This window comes from Melitaea cinxia, chromosome 13, assembly GCF_905220565.1.
Source record: "Melitaea cinxia chromosome 13, ilMelCinx1.1, whole genome shotgun sequence".
NCBI classification, from domain to species: domain Eukaryota; kingdom Metazoa; phylum Arthropoda; class Insecta; order Lepidoptera; family Nymphalidae; genus Melitaea; species Melitaea cinxia.
In genome coordinates this window covers 4,746,834-4,765,184 of record NC_059406.1, presented here as the reverse complement: position 1 = coordinate 4,765,184, position 18,351 = coordinate 4,746,834, and positions in this window count along the sequence as shown.

Here is an 18,351-nt window from a genome sequence, read left to right as displayed (position 1 = left end):
CAACGTTTATGGTTGTCTGTCCAAAGCGATCCTGAAAATTAAACTTTAACGTCATTGTAATAACTTAAGTTTAATACGTTTTTTCTGGTTTAATTACCAATTCCAGACCTTCGTAACTGCAAGTACTCGTAGTACTAGGTACTTACATCGCGTTATCATCGTCCATAACATTATCACTATTTTAAAGCGAATTTTCAGCGAAAATTATTGTGTGCAATTTTTTTTTTTTTTTTTTGTTTAATATACCTACCTACATTTAAAAAAAAGTATGAAGCCGGGACGTGTCGGTTGATTTATTTCAATAAATCGATTTGAGTACTTTGTATTTATTGTAGCGACATTTTTAGACTGCTATTCCTATCTGCTGATTTATTACATGGTTCAAGATTCAAGCTTACAATGCCTACTATTCTAATGCATGTAGCGCAATAGATCAGACGCACGATTGACTTAAACCTAGGTTTGTTTGAGAATCTCAAACTACAATTTGCTTTTATTTAGAATAGAAAGAAAACTGTTTGAAATCAAAACATCAAGGCAGTTAGGTTACTTTTTTAATGGTATTAGGTAGGTTTTTTTATGTTTGCTATTACGTGACGCTAAAACAATAATTAAGTAGATTTTAGATTGCGTATCAAATGTCCGCAGTACTTTTTTTAAAATTACTTACGACATTCTAGGAGAAAACTTTTATCAATAGGAGTTTTTTTTCTTAAAGACATAGTAAAATTTAAAGTTTAAAGTCGATATCTAGGGTGGACCACAAGCAGGACAAACTTTCCTGGGCTACCCCTAGGTCTACCCATAGATGTACTTACATAATAATTTGGTAGTTAAACATCTGGTCAACCATTGCCAAATCCTAAAAGTCGTATAGTAATATGATATGTATAAAAAGATTGTAGTAGTAGCTAATTTCTCTTCCAATCTAGTTCTATCGTTTATTCTACGCATACTTGTTACCCACACGTTACAACACACCTCGTGTATGTTTGATCAATCGCGGGCAAATATAGCCGAAAATCGTCAGTTTTCAACTGAGTGATCCCGGAACAGAAACACTGAAGCGAATATAAATCGCGGACTATTCCCATAATGTGAATGCGAATGAAATGGCATTTAGCATTGAGAGTCGGTCGCGTGTAAACATTTAATTGTGGGACAAGGAAACAGATGCTGATTGCTGGGGCGAGTGATTGTGATTACACAGGAGAAAGTTTTACTTTCCTATAACTTGTCCTTATTAAAACTCATGAAATCTGATTAATTACATTTAGAAGTGCTTATGTTGGTTCTAATCAACAACTTTTGGTTGCGGAGGTTTTTGCACATTTTTTTTTTGTTTCAAGTAGGTACTATATATTCTTTATACCATGCACGAGTCTTTAGAACAATTAGGTAAGTATTATAGGTATTTGTCGTTTTTGCTCCCTCAGCAACTCAAGATGACACTCCTGATTGTTTTTCAAAAAAAGATAACAAAATATTTTATTTCCTGTTTAATGACTTGCTGTCGTCTCGTAAAAAAAAATGCTCTTATACAATAAATTTTATCAAGAAGTCTATACTATTAGAAAATAGTTTTAAACAAATTAGTTACAAATTAATTAAATAATTATTCTTTTTAACCGACTTCCAAAAAAGGAGGAGGTTCTCAATTCGACTGTATTTTTTTTTTTTTTTTTTTTTTTTATGTATGTTACATCAGAACTTTTGCCCGGGTAGACCGATTTCGACAAATTTTGTTTTAATCGAAAGGTGGTGTGTGCCAATTGGTCCCATTTAAATTTATTTGAGATCTAACAACTACTTTTCGAGTTATATGTAATAATGAGTTTTTACTTGACGATTTTTTCGTCGACCTACGTTGTATTATACCGCATAACTTTCTACTGGATGTACCGATTTTGATAATTCTTTTTTTGTTGGAAAGAAGATATCCTTAGTTTAGTACCATGATAAGGAAACCAGGATCTGATGATGGGATCCTAGAGAAATTGAGGGAAACTCTTGAAAATCCGCAATAACTTTTTACTGGGTGTACCGATTTTAATAATTTTTAATTTAATCGAAAGCTGATGTTTGTCATGTGGTCACATATAAATTTTATTGAGATCTGATAACTACTTTTTGAGTAATCTTTGATAACGCGTAGTTGCTTGACTATTTTTTCGTCGATCTACGTTGTATTACTTGTCGATGTAATTGAAGTCGGTTTTTTTTTCGTTTGCGAGCAAACACAATTATTTAGATCCGTGTCACAATCGGAGACAAATATTACACAAAGACTATGTATATTACTTTACCAATATTAGAATACTAGCTGTTCCCGCGGCTTCGCCCGCGTTTAAATCAGTGTGTCACAAAGTTTCCCGGCAAACTTCTAGTGAAACTATCATCAAAATCGGCTTAGCCGTTCCGTAAACCTTCCTCTTGAAGCCCTCTCTCCATTTTCCATTTTCTCTCTCTCCACATGAAAATCCGTTCAGTAGATTTTGAAGGAATTGATCACATACACTTTTGGGGACTTTGTTTTATAATACACTAACTGTTGCCCGCGACTACGTTCGCATGGTTATGAAGATATGCATTACTATTAAGATGTTTAACGCAAATTATTTTTTTATTTCAGTCACTTGAAATGCTTACCACACTCACACTGGGTAACTTTTTAAATGGCACAATTTAGTATAATTTAATAGTTATATTTATAAAACCTCTCTATACACCACATTTTTAGTTTTATTTTCAGGCTGCAGTATAAATAACCTATCAGGCGAAATTATAGTTGCTGTATATGTTTCATACGAACTATCAACCCCAATTAAACCCCCTTAGTGGTAGAATATCGCAAAATCCGTTCTTAGCGGATGTCTACTAACTATAATCTAGCTCCTTGCCAAATTTCATCTTTGTCCATCCTGGACGGATGGGACCATCCAGCGGTTTTTGAGTTCTCGTAATGAGGGAGTCAGTGACCTTTCTCTATATATATAGATTACGACATCTATAGAGCATCATACATTTTAAATTTCAAGTCTCTTACTTCAAAAACATAGGACTTTCATACAAACTTCCAACCCCCGTTTTACCCCCTTAGGGGTCGAGTTTCGTAAAATCCGTTCTTAGCGGATGCCTACGTCTTATAAGGAGCCTACCTGCCAAATTTCAAGTTTGTAGGTGTTATAGTTTCGGAGATTTCGTGATGAGTGACCTTTCGCTTTTATATATATAGAGATTACCCGATAGTTATGACGTTTCAGGGGATAGTTGATAATCCTTTTTAAGTTGAATGATATCGTTATCATCAAATACATTAATAACAAATGTAAACAAGATTTTGATTAATCTCATGTTTACAATAATAGGTACAGACCACCGCCGCGTGGTAAAAAGTAAAAATATTGAAGTAGTTCTCTATGATGTTTTGTTAAACGTTTTATTCGACGATCAGTGTCGAGATGCTGGCTTTGAATGTTTGTTTTATTATGATATCATGGCCAGAAAAACTTTGAAATGTCATCATACAGTAAATGTAATACGGTTTTATGTGCTTATGTAAATTTATTTTAACTTGGATTAGTTTTATGTTTATTTAGTTTATTTTATCATTAAATCAACGTTTTTCTAAATAATGTTCGTATGAGTTTGTATTTTTTATTCTGCTTTTATTGCTGAACTAAATACACGTAATTTTTATTTAAGAAAGCTTTAGGAACTACGTCAGTTCATAAAAAATACTGTTATTTTGTGTACTTTTACATACATTTTCTGGAGTTCTCTGGAGGAGGTTCATGCATATTTTTATTAGATGCTTTTCTTTATTTTGAAATATTGAAATAAAAGGCTTTTTATATTTTATTTTATTTTATTTTATTTTATTTTATTTATTTATTTTTTACATACATTTTATTTGAAACATACAAATCCCGGCCCTAAATTGACCACGTTCTTGGTTCAAGCATCATGCATTATACTTTATCCCACAGGCGATAAATTACGTAAGTGACTTCAGATTAACAGTAGAGTAACTGTAAGTATACCTATATCTACATTAAGATTAGATGAAGTATAATATTTTATTTCCAACATAAAGCGCACATCAAAATAGTTTAGGTGTAGGTACCCGTGTAAAGCCGACGAGGGTCAAATGTTCCCAATAAAATAAATGTTCTTTTTTTATAATATTAAAAGCATTGTGTTCTAAAAATTTTTATTTTTAATTTAAATGTAAACAAATCTCTTGTGAGTGTGAAGTTTTGAAAGCTAGACGCAGCCCTTCGGGGAAGTGTCTCAAGTGTTGACTCTGGCTCGGGACAATGGCGCAAACTGAGCACTGTCCTCGGATTATTTTAAACCACACAACCGAACATTTGTCCAAATGACTCGGACTTTTATACTACTTGGAATGCGCTTTTCATAAATTAATTTGATGACAATCCACAAAATGGTATTAAAAATAAAATAAATTGTTTTTCCTTTATTTAACGATATTTTAAATAAATCGATATAGTAGTAATTACTTACCTACATACTTGCATTTGATTATATTGATCTTTAATCACAATAAGCAGGATTCAGATTTTTTTAACGGTTTGACATTACGTAGTGAAAATATTTTTATTTTTTTATTTTTAACTTTATATTTAGAATTAAAAAAAATATTGTTCAGTTCGCAGAGTTACAAAATAAATAAATTTCTAAAATAAAAGTAGCCAAGTTACATCTTATTTCATCAGCTATCTGCCAGCAAAAGTCCCGTCAAAAGCTGTCCAGCCATTTCAGAGATTATCCGGAACAAACAGACAGACAGAGAGACAGACAAAAGTTGTAAAAAAAATTTGGTATATGTAGCGTGTATATTAGTAATATTACCATATTTAGTAAAAATTGGGTTTTTTTTAATATTACAAACAGACACTCCAATTTTATTTATTTTAATACATAGAAAGGTTTTCGTTAGTTGCGATTTGATATCGATTCGACTCAGTCTGTAACATTACATTGCTGGGCATATAGGCATTTTTATCCATGTAGGAGACGGGTCGGAACTTAACCATGAGTTACGATGATACCCTACTATGAGTTACGATCGCTAACAGGTATTTTTTTAAACAAGAAGTTTTCATTGAATTGAATTTTTACAATATTGTACATATTTACAATTCACAACTTAAGAACTAAATATTTACAGATAGTTATGGTACAAATAATGTCTGCGTTGAATGGTTCCAAGAATGATGGCAGCGTTTCCCCGTCGAATCGCTATGCCAATTTTCTGGGCAAAAAATTCACTCGCAAACCGTCGGTATTTTGACGCCTGCACACACCACTACACCAAAGCGGTTGTTTGTGAACTTTACTTCACACCGAACAATAATACTATATAACCCAAGCGTAACCCATTATATACCGTGTCACTGTATAAAAAAAGACAATCATCATTTCTATACCACTATTTATTGACAGAACAAACCACTCCACAAGAAATATGCGCGTTTCTTTTTGTTCGCTGCGTATAATATTTATATTTCATACAATGTTATTTTTGGATTTCTCAAAATTCCCAACAACGTTTCGGAAAAACAAATACAATATAAAATAAACGTACAAAACAGCACACACTGTTGTCAAAAGCATATCATTAATTACTTTATAAAATACCGACTCAAATATTACGTAAAAAAGGTTCCAAAATTTGTTGATAATACCGAATACGAGTATACGAGTAGCTCATAAATGGAAGAAAGTTTTGGACAAATATTTGACCGAACGGTCGAATGTAATTACGGACGGTGTACGCAAAGCACAAAGACTGGTAGTTGATATAACAGCGCTATTATTTATCGTTGAGAAAACAGAGAAGCTCATTGGAAACACATCGGGGTACATGTGTAAATACGCATCGGGATGACCAGCACAAACATCTCCAGCGGGACGATGACAGTTAATTGCTTATGAATAAATCGGACATCTTACTTAAAAGGTAGCTTTCCGCTCGCGTCTTTACACGCGTTGATTACTCTCTTCGGCTTTTCCGTTTTCGACCGTTAAAATATAGTAAGGATACTTATTTCACTAGATGATAAGGTAGCATTTTCCAGGTACAAGAATTTTCAAAATCGGTCCACTAGTTTTATAAGTAGTAGTTGTAGTCCAGTAAGTTTATCCATTTCCATTACAAAAAAAAACTCAATTATTATTAGATAATTATTGTATTATATTAATTATTAGATATTATAATTTAGAACGATTTTTTTTAATCCACAACAAAAGTCTCTATAAGTTATTTTTGAGATCCTATTTTCTTTTAGTTTTCAATTCGAGTGTTCAAGCAGCCAATATACCGACCTCAAGACGTCTACTTCTAAGTATTTTTTTCTAATCTATTATCATTATTTTTTTACCAACCATTATACAACCATTTTTATTACTTTTTAACAATAGCCACAATTAATAAATATAAATATTTATTTCAAAATTTGGCGAGTAATTAAACTCTGTTTGAATCTTATAAGTCTAAGCCTTTTTGAAATATTTGAAGTGACCCGTATTTTACCTTAACTGTAATACTGGTAAGATCTTATCAGTGTTAACTAATTCGTCTTATTGTAAAATAATTTGCATCGATACTTTACAAAGTTTTATTGTTGATAAGAAACTACGAAACAGCATGAGAAAATAGATTTTGCATAGTATCTATAGTTCACAGTGAAATCAACTTTTTTTTTATTCTGCTATATAATTTAGTAATTATAATTATCTAAATAAATATTTATATTAGAAACAAGATCAAATAGATACTAATTGAACTTCTGAATACATATTATTATTTTTTATCTTGGTACTCAAAAATTTATGATATAAAATGCCTCACAAAAACCCCTATTTATATATTGTTTTCTAATGCTTACGCGAATTTCGCTAATTACAATGAAATAACTTTTTCGTATTTTTTCGCGGTTTATTAAGTTTTTTAGATGCTCAACGTTTCGGATACTTTTTAGCAACCATGGTCACGGAAGGACTGAGTCCAAACCCATATTTATATATTATATTCTATATAATTACTTTAAGGGATACCATTAAATGTCCACAAAGCTCAGAAGTGTAAAGAGTGTGTGGCGAGTGCGTATGAGAGCACTGACAACAATGCAGGAGCCGTCTCGGGTTACAACTCAGATCGTAAACAGACTTTATTTTACTGATAGCCGCGCAACCGAAGTATCAGTGATATCGTCAAACAACAGGTAATTTTTACTTTTATTATAAAAAAAGTGGTTTAGAAATGTAAATTTATTATCACAAAAAATTTATTATCACAAAAAATTTGTATATAAAGTATACACTACTTGACACAGTAATAACCCCTAAAGTTTGTACACCAAATCTAACGTTTACAACTAGGTATTACCTAAACTTCTACAATTTAGTATAATTTACACGTCAGTGTTATGTAGGTCTTCTAGATATATAAATATAAATATGTAAAATTGGAATAATTTTCAAACACATATATTTAAAGTTTAAACCTAATGGATGATGACACGCTTCAGCTTGTAATATCCCACTACTGAGCATAGGCATCTTTCCCCATGTAGAAGAAGGATCAGAGCTTAATCCACCACGCTGCTCCAATGCGAATTGGCGGATATATTCCGTACTATGAGTAACGATTGCTATCAGGAATACATGATAACAACCGGGACGGACAGCTAACGTGCTCTCCGAGACAAGGACCAACAACTAGACCGGAAGTAAATATTCGTATAAACACTAATATCCACTTCGAGCGGGAATCGAACCCGCGATCGTCGGTGTGTAGGCGCCGCCGCGCCGACACGGCACACGCACCATTACACCAGAGTGGTCGTCATCAGATGATGACACATATTGATGTTAATAGTTTTTTTTCGCAAATACTAATTCATTGATGATATTAAAATCTAAAAAAAATGTGTAGTGAAATAAGTAGTAGTTATAATGTACAGTGAAACTTTCGTTTTATTATTTACTAGTGATCCGGCTTTGCACGGTTGCAAAAACTATCAGTGTTCCTCTACTATATTATGCATGTATTATCTATATATTAATACGTGAAGCAAAAACTTTTGTACCCCTTTTTACGAAAATTGCGCGGACGGAGGAGTATGAAACATCGTACACTTATAGATTACTAGCTACTGCCCGCGACTTCGTCCGCGTTGAATAGCTACTTGAAAAAAAAAACCCCGACTTTGAAACATTCTTTATAAGTGCTCCGCTCCTATTGATCTTAGCGTGAGGCCGTGGCGTGGCACGCCGTGGGCGTGTGTGATAGCCTATAGGCTGTATATATATATATATATATATATATATATATATATATATATATATATATATATATCATTACGCTATGTAGCCTTTCTCGATAAATGGGTTATCTAACACTGAAATAATTTTTCAAATCGGACCAGTAGTTCCTGAGATTCGCGCGTTCAAACAAACCAACAAACTAACAAATAAACAAACTCTTCAGCTTTATAATATTAGTATATGTCGATATAGAGGAGTACAGAATGCTGATCTTTTATTATTATGCATAAACATATATTAAATCAATAAAAAAAATATTACACTACCATGTACACTTTTTTGTAAATTGAAAATTTTAAAAAAAGGTGCTTGATTTTCATTTTTTTTTTTTCAATTTCAATTTTTAATTATGGTCGAATTTCGACCATTGGTCGACGAACAGCACATATAAACCTTCCTCTGAAATCACTCTATTTACTAAAGAAACATCAAAATCAGTTGCGTAGTTTTATAGATCTAAGCATACAGACCGCGAATCCCGAACTCAAGTAAATACTTAGGTGAGTATTTTTTATTTATTTATTTATGAAGTTTTTATCTTTTTCTCAACAATCGACCCCTTTTAAAGATAAGGCCAGAACAAAAGATAAACATTCGTAACGGTTTTTTAACCTGTAATCGTTATTATAAAATACTAGAATTTACAATTAGTTAAGAACAGTTATTTTGAATTATAAATGTTTAAAATAACTCTGTTACATTTATTGAGATTAGATTTTATTTTCATTTTTTCTACTTACATTTAAAAATTGAGTTTTTGTAACGTATGCTTATAACAAATTTAAAATTTTTATAAAATACTAGCTGTCCCCGCAAACGTTGTTTTGCCATAACACAAAATTTCAAATATTTTTCTCAATTTGATCGCAGCACCAACTGTCGGGACAAACTGAAATTAAAATATAATAATATTTAATATTTGATGCTGCGATGGTAGCGCAGTCTACCGGATCCAATGTAAAAAAATTCCAAAATTAACAACTACTTATAAATGAAAAATTAGTTAAATAAACATTTTCCAGTGGACCAAATTGTGAATCTAAACCATCCTCGAATCCCCTTGAACTCACACAAAAAATTTCATCAAAATCCGTCCAGCCGTCTAGGAGGAGTTCAGTGACATAAACACGTACACAAGAAATATATATATATATAAAGATTTTTCTTTATAGATTATTGAATTAAAGAAAACACAATTCTATGGAAATCGTACTGAAATTGAAATAATATTTAGCCTAGCGTCTATATTATTGAGAAAAATTGTTTGCTTTTGGGTTATACATACGGACCTATAGTCCACCTCATATGATTCCTATAGAATATATACCTATCAGAAATGTGGACCATCAAGATGTTATGTCTATCGATTTACAAGATGTATGTAAATGACAACAATTACCCCAACTATAGATTATAATTATTCAAATATCAATTGAGTTCAACGACCATTTGATTAAATCAAGCCATTCCTCAATACTCAACGTAGAATATATATAACTATATCTCAATTTGTTTACTCTGGATCTGTTATATGAGCTCAGGTAATAACAGTAACTGGTAAAAATTTACCCCCGCTTCCATTTTTCATTACTATTTTAAAAAACTGAAGAGATTTTATTTTTATTCCTCCCAAACTTATCTACTGACAGCGTAATTTCATTCTTGTTTTTATTTTATTTATCTTAATCTCATATACCTAAGGCCAGTTCGATTGAACGTTTTTGTTTATTTGGTAGTTAAATGTTGTATTGCCTATAAAGGTCAAACATCTAGGCAATTTTTGGGAAAACCGAGACCCGCATTTCTTCATCGAAACGTACTGGACGACAAGACATTCGAATCTAAAACCCAGATTATAACAAACATTTCTACAACTTCAAACAGGTTTCGAATGTGAATCGAAATCCTCATCCGCAATCATTTTAATAGCTCCGTACCAATAAATCTTTTTACATATACCTACTAATCCAAAATAATGATTTTTAGTACTCGCTTAAGAAAAGTGAGGGAGTAAAGCGATGAAAGATTCCAACTGAACGGAAAAGAAAAATAACTTTTATACAACGTCAGTGTGACAAACAATAAACATAGAATTATTGAAACTAAAACTGATATTGACAACTGAACCTTAAAGGCCCAAGTATAAAATATCACGCAATGAAGCCAATGATGAATGTAAATCACACTGTCACTGAAGTCATCAAATAAGTTTATGACGAACATTTAATGATCCATTCCAATGATACAACAGAAATACTTCAAATATTATAACTTAAGTATAAGGTCCATTTAAAGTCGCTACGAGATGCATTATTGGTTTCATTATTTGTTTGCCTGCGACGGTTCATGTTTGCTTTGAAATTCTTTTAGAGTTAGTTAAACTTGACCCCCAAGACTTTTTTACAATTGAACTTTTGTTTGCGTGGACTTCGAACATGACTCTGTAGTTTTTCGACTGAATAATTTTTTAATTAACATATTATGTTAGGTCTCCATAGGTACCTTATGACTAAGCTTACTACAAAATCGAGCCTTTTTCTAACTAAAATCTTAAAAATTTGGTGACCTGAATGTAGCACGAAAGCTAGTAATATTGTTAGACCTTAGTCAATCTTTTGTAGTCCTTAGGCTACATTCACCGATTACTGTTAAAGTTTATTTGGTACATAAGGTACTATCAGCGACTGAAAGCTTTAGGCTTTCCAGAAGCAAATAAAAATATCAGATAGACAAAGTGTATTAGCCAACATGAAATATCGTATCAACAACTTTTATGTGTTGATACCATTATGTGCCACATTACCATCTACACTTATCAGGAACAGCTGAATTTGACCTAATCTTCTTTTTATGGGCGAAGTGAACTTTCTCAAAGAAAGTTACCAGACTATTGCAAAAGAATATTGACAACGGAACAGTAGTAATGTGTGAGCGCGTTTCAATTTGGCTAATTGTTTTAACGATAAAAAAAAACACCGAATAGTGCAATTTTTCACCGAACACAACACTTACTATCTTAGGTACGTGGGGATTATATCCGAATATAGCTTCTACATTCCAACAGAGTATTCAGAATGAGGCGAGTCAAAATCAAGCGAGTAACCCTTACACACAAGAGCAATTTCCCAGCACGTAGCCATGAGTAACTGACATACGTCGTATTAAGTTAGTGTTCAAGTGGGAGGGACACAGAATACCCGTTATCGGCTATCTGATATGCCAAAACTTTTTACGTACTTAGAATTGAAAAAGTTTAAAATTTGTAGCTAGGTATATCCTGATACATCGATGCTTTATACGAAAAAAAAAAACATTCGATAGATGTAAATTAAAATATACATATGTTTTTGAAATTTTTTAATTGAGCATAGCATACGTGTTTAGAATTTATAACCTTAGAATCTGCTGGGATTGTTTCGATATGGACTTTCTGTAAAAAAGCCAGGCAATAACATCACATTTGGACCAATAGGTACTGACTGATAAGATCCTTATGAATTTTCTAGTTTGTAAGAATCATGTGTGTAATTACAATCTGTATGTTTTCTTCATAAAAAAATAAAAAAAAATAAGCTTTTCATAATCGGCATTAGTAAGGCTTACCTCTAGTAGTCAACGCATCTACGATAGTATATTGCTAGACGTGCCTCAGTGAGCTGATGTTTCCAGTCTGTGCCAGAAGCGTCGGCAGTATGCTAATTCGGCGCCAACGCTGCTGCCTCCGGCGCGCTGTTTGTGCGGTAATATTTATTAGGTATATGCGATGTGCCAGCGTTCCGCTCCACATCGCTCTACACCCGCTCAATGAGGGGTGAATACATTTATTGTTTTGTATTTTGAACAAAGCTGTTTAGTTGAGGTGTCGATGATTAAGAGTTGTGCTATCAAAAGTTGAAGAACCATTTTATAACGGCAATTTTCTAAAGATAAATTGTAATTTATATAAGTTGAAGCTTGCGTAACGTGACATATTGTCAATTTAAAGTAAATTTACTAAATCTTTAGAAACTCTCTCCTTTTTATTTATTTTTTCATAATTAAAAACAATGATAAGAAAAAGTTTTGTATCCAGATTATAATAGACGACAAAGGTCTCATGTCAAAAGCGAGCACGCAGCATGGCGTTGATTGGCGCACCTTTATTTCAATATGGCCGCTGCAATCCCGTACCGCCTTATTTACCATATTGCTCCATAATTGCCACTTGTAAAGACCCATTCATTGTTTCAGTTGAAACACGTAGAGGGCTCAATCTACGCCGGTTGTCAATGTCAATGTTCTTTGTTAATTTGATTCGATTGATTCTCACTGAAAGCGATACCGCGGTATTGTTTGGGCGATTTTATAACGAGGCGGCAAACGCAGCTCTTTGTGCTTAGGCTATTGTGGGGGAGGATCCAAACGTTTGAGATGTAGTATAAAAGGCACCGCGATGACGAAGCGCGAGCCGAAATCAGTCTCAAGTTACAGGAAATTCATTTAAATTTTAAAGACAGTGACATTCTTTTGATTTGAATTTCCCTTCTTCATGCCTGTAGCGTTACACTACTGGGCATACTCCTTTTCGGAGGAGAAAAGTTTATTTGTCTCATCTACACAAATAACTGCTAGTCCTGAGATATAACTAATATACTACCTAGATAACCTTTGAGAATTGATAACGTATTTTCTAACAATTAATTTGTAATTTATTTGCAACAATGTCTAAAATTTTGTTTATTTTCGTTTATTCGTAGTCGTTTATAACATAGACCATACCATAGATGTTGCGTTACACACGCCGCTCTTTGAGCCGTCCAAATGATTGTTTTATATTTGTAAAGCGACTTGTGTAGTGCCCCTATTTCAAACTGACGTAATGTAGCATTTCAATTAATTTATACAAGTTTTTATAACAATTCATATCAAATGTTACACCGAGATTTATTCAGATAAGCCGTTAGCTAAATTGTTTGAGCATAGTTAATGCAAACATTGTTTTTAATTGTTACTTTTTTGTTAGTATTTTTGTTTGTTGTAAATTTGTATAAATATTTAAAATAAGTGTTATGTTGCGAATACACTTTTGTACTCAAATTTAGACAGATTAAAGGTTCATTCTTAGAATAAAGGGTTCATTATTCAGGGTGTTTTTGTTATTATCGGAATGAGATTTATACCTAGGTATAACGATTTAAAAGACACAGAAAATCTTAATATACAAAAGAGATATTAATTAGGATCGTCTGGTAAAATACCAAATATTTTTATTAATACGCTAAGAAGATTTACATTAAAAAAATAACTTAAAGAGAACATTTTCTTTCCTTTCATAACTTTTATTATTATATTATTTTTTTATTAGCTCTAGTTATTTTTAAGTAAGGCCTACCACTTCCATTTTCCGCCTGTAACTGTTCTTTTTCGGGCTACGACAAATATTTGTAGGTATACAATTCTGTATGTTAATAAATAATTATATTATAAAGCAATCACAAAAACAATCTACAAATAAGAAACCCCGTCGACTTATAGTTAGAGTTCCCAAAAACATTTTGAAATTAAAAACTCCTACATAGAGAGAGGCCTATGCCCAGCAGTGGGATGTCACAGGCTGAATGCGAAAAACATTTTGAAACAGACATATTTTCTTAACAGTTCAAAAAGAATCTCAAAAATTCCACTAAATTGTTTATATCGAATAGAATCTTAAAATATAAAAGGTGTAGTGAGTAGTCAACCTAACACTAATTTTCAGAAGGCATAACAGGCGACCGGCGGCGCGTGATTAGAGGAGAGACAGATTACAGTCCCGCTAATGCATACGAAGCCTAATGCAAGTTATGTTGTGTTGCTGAGTGAACTCCGGGCTTTACTTGTCCTGAAATTAATATAAATGATATTAAGGGTATTTAGGATTATAAATAAGTAGTTCTTGTAACTCGAAACATACATGAATGAAAAATTCTGGTAAAAGAAGGGATGAAATTTTTACATATTATATAATTATAGGTAGGTATGCACATATAGTTAGTTTAATAGTACAGCTGCAAAAAATGTTCGAAGGAGGTTATCTACTTCAACGATTCAACGGGGTTAAATATATTATCTTGGTGCGTTAGGGAAAAATGATGAGAGTAAATTGTTACGATGCGCGCGCACACCGTCACAAAAAACTGACACCCTGAAGTTAGCTAGTCAACGAAGAAGAAGTAAGCAACACTGACTTCAAGCTAGCTAATGAAATATAACTTCTTACGTGACTACATAAGTACCGACATGTTTTTTCTCAATCAGGCTATATTAAGTACTGCGAAACGAGAGATTTGTTTTTTGACCTAATATTATTTCGTTTATGTAAAGGTTTTCTAGTTTGGATTCTTAGTGGGCTTTCGTAGGGATTTTCTACTGATGAAACCCCTCTTATTACCCGAACGTATACACTGGGTAGACAGACGTATACACTGGGTTAACGTATACACTGGACGATTCCCCATTAATTTCTAGTGGGGTTTGACCACTGCTTAAGAGTTAATTGTTATCAATAAATATACATTCGTTCGTTCGTTTTATACACGTCAAAACAATTCGAGTAATATAATAACTGAGGGTAGGTGACTATCGAACGATGTGCTAGGTGGCGCGTCGATCACCCCACTACTCTAACAGCTAATAATTGACAACTGACATTATCTGAATACACCCAAGTCAAACACTTGACGTTCCGTATTCATACTCTGCGACATATATATATATATATATATATATATATATATATATATATATATTAAGATAGATCAGTTAGTCTAAATATACATTAAAAAAAAACAACAAAAATTCTTAAATGTTTATTTAAATCGTAATATATCTTAAATCTTACTCAAAGAGGATTGAGATAGAACCATTTAACGTACTGCCATGATTTTTAATATGCACAAACAAAAAACTGTTATTCCGTAATGCTGACGTGTAAATAAAGATAGCATCAAATGCGCCGGCGCCGATAGATCTGAGTGATGAACTAATTGACACTCGATATTAGAAAAACTTTTAGAGATCCTTTTAAACATAATTATGGTTACAAATTTATAAATTAACACAACCATTCGATTATTCCTTTTGCGGCATCCGTACAAACGTAAACTTTTAAAAAATGTCTACATTGCAATTAAAAAGTGTGTTTAAATGATATCTTTATTCTTTGTTATCATCTCGACTTTTGCAATGATAAATTTAAGCATAGACGTATAAACGCTTCAGCCTGTAATATCCCACTACTGGACATAGGCCTCTTTCCCCATGTAGGAGAAGGATCAGAGCTTAATCCACCACGCTGCTCCAATGCAGGTTGGCGGATATATCCCTATACTATGAGTAACGATCGCTATCAGGTGTACATGATAACAACCGAGACCGACGGCTTAGCGTGCTCTCCGAGGCACGGTGGGGAGACCCACAAGGACTGCACAAACACCCAGACCACGGTAAATACCTGTATGGCCAATACAAATGTTTGTCATGTGCGGGGATCGAACCCGCAACCGCCAGCGTAACAGGCGTAACGCGGCGTATTATAGACGTATATTAAATATAATTTCATTGATATCGAAATATTAGAAAAATAATAAAAAACTGTAATTTACGAAACAAAACAACTCCATTTATTTTAATTGAATGAAGTTCTTAAAAATTAAGTAACTGAACATTATTTGAGTATTATTATACTAGAGTTTACTAAGCGTAGTCTAATCAGCTTACCTACATTTCGACATACGATTATTTTTAACAAAAACTATATTAGACCATCGATCTCCTTTCACCGACACAGAGGACAGAATAAATAACCTAATATATTTGGGTTATTATTGAAAGTGTGGAATTAAATCGTAATTTCTGTGTGAAAACGTGACAATTAGGCATCGGTGACGTTGTATTAGCCTCTTGGATAACAGAGCGAACGCCGACATTTCCTAAAACATTCGAACGAAAGTGTCAAATCATGCCATCCATTTACGTTTTGTTGATGTTCGTAACATTTGGTTCATGCCTTTACGAGGTAAAAAAGCTTTTTTTTAAACAGTAAAGTTATAATTTTATTAATTTGACGTTCATACACATATCTATATATTAATACCTACGTGAAACAAAAACTTTGTACCCCTTTTTAGGAAAATTGTTCGGACGGAGGAGTATGAAGTTTCGTACACTTATATTTCATATAGAGAAGGAGTGCAGAATGCAAGTATTTTTTTTAAATTATATATAAAAATATATTAAGTCAATAAAAAAATCATTACTCACACTACCATGTATTTGACACAACACGCATATTATAGTCTTTTCTTGATTTAAAAATCTGAAGTCAAATTGTTTTTTTTTTTAAAAAGGTTATTTATTTTAATAAAAATATAAAATTAGGGTTACCCTCTAAAACAGCTATATAGACGTGGCTCAGAAGTGAGATCGGTCTGTAATACTTCAACATAGACTTATCGCCTCTCTTAAAGAACAGCGCCAACACACTAATGGCCCAACAATGGTGCCCGTGGATCTCCGGTATCCCAAGTCGTAGGCTTGCAACACAAACACGATGCAAAAAAGGTTTTATTTTTTTATTTTACCAAATAAACTAAAAAAGATTACTAAAACTAAATTTAATACGAATTTAATATATCATAAGCACCAATTTTATTTTTACTTAATTTCGTATAAGTACCCACGCTTATCAATCAAATTATTTAATTAAGTATTAGTCGAAAACATACCTATTTGTATACAAAAGGTTTCAAACCTCGGCATCGGCGCTCTTCTTTCATGTTTGGTTGTTTACAGCACTCCGTGAAATAGCGCGATCTAAAATAATAATTTTACTTAATAGGAAGTTGGTTCCAAGATATTAATCTAAGTTTATGTAAAGTTTACAAAACTAATTTTCATTAAGATTTGAAAGATTTTGACCACGCAATTTGATTTCATCAAGAGATATAGAATTATAGGTCGGTAGCTATAGCTATGCTATATATAGCTCTTGCTGTGTGGCTACGGCACTAAAGAATTTAGCCACCCCCTCTCTTCCCGTGGGTGTCGTAAGAGGCGACTAAGGGATAACAAGGTTCCACAACCATCTTGGAACTTAAGAAGCCGACCGATGGCGGGATAACCATCCAACTGCTGGCTTTGAAATACACAGACCGAAGACGGGCAGCAGCGTCTTCGGTGCGACAAAGCCAGTACTGCGGTCACCAACCCGCCTGCCCAGCGTGGTGACTATGGGCAAAACACATGAGTTCACGTTATTTTTGGCGTAAACTTGTGGAGGCCTATGTCCAGCAGTGGACTGTATAGGCTGTAATGATAATGATGAGCTATAGCTCTACTAACTAATAAACTATCGGATTCTTTATCAGTAGTGACCTATTTTATCCCAGCTAATAAACTATAATTTAAATTACACCGATTTCTACTCGGAATACTTATTTGACAAATAATGTGAACATTGGCGATAAATCAGAAAAAAAATATAGAGAACTATAATCTGTTGGATTTAATGCGTCAGACAACTGTCAACAGCCGCCACAACAGACCTTAAGTATTTAGATGTTTTAATGTTATATTACCGATTATATATCGGTTTGAATATCGGCCGCTATGAAGATTACGATATTCCATTCACTTAAAATAAATTATTTGAAGTCAAATAAATTGAGTGAAACATAATAATAAAAAAATGTAATTCTTGTATACAAATAACTATAGAAATGAATATAATCTATTCGTCATTTATTTCGGCTTTGACACTACTGTTTTTTGACTCTTGAAAAATCAACTTACGCTTAAAAACGCGAAAACATAGGAAAAAAAATTATAATACGTGGTACACATGAATATTGAAATGGTAAAAGTCTACATTACTACAAAACAAAAAATTTGAAACCATATCATTAAACCTACAAGAAATAATTGTGTTTGCTCGCAAACGAAAAAAAAACCGACTTCAATTACACCGACAAGTAATAC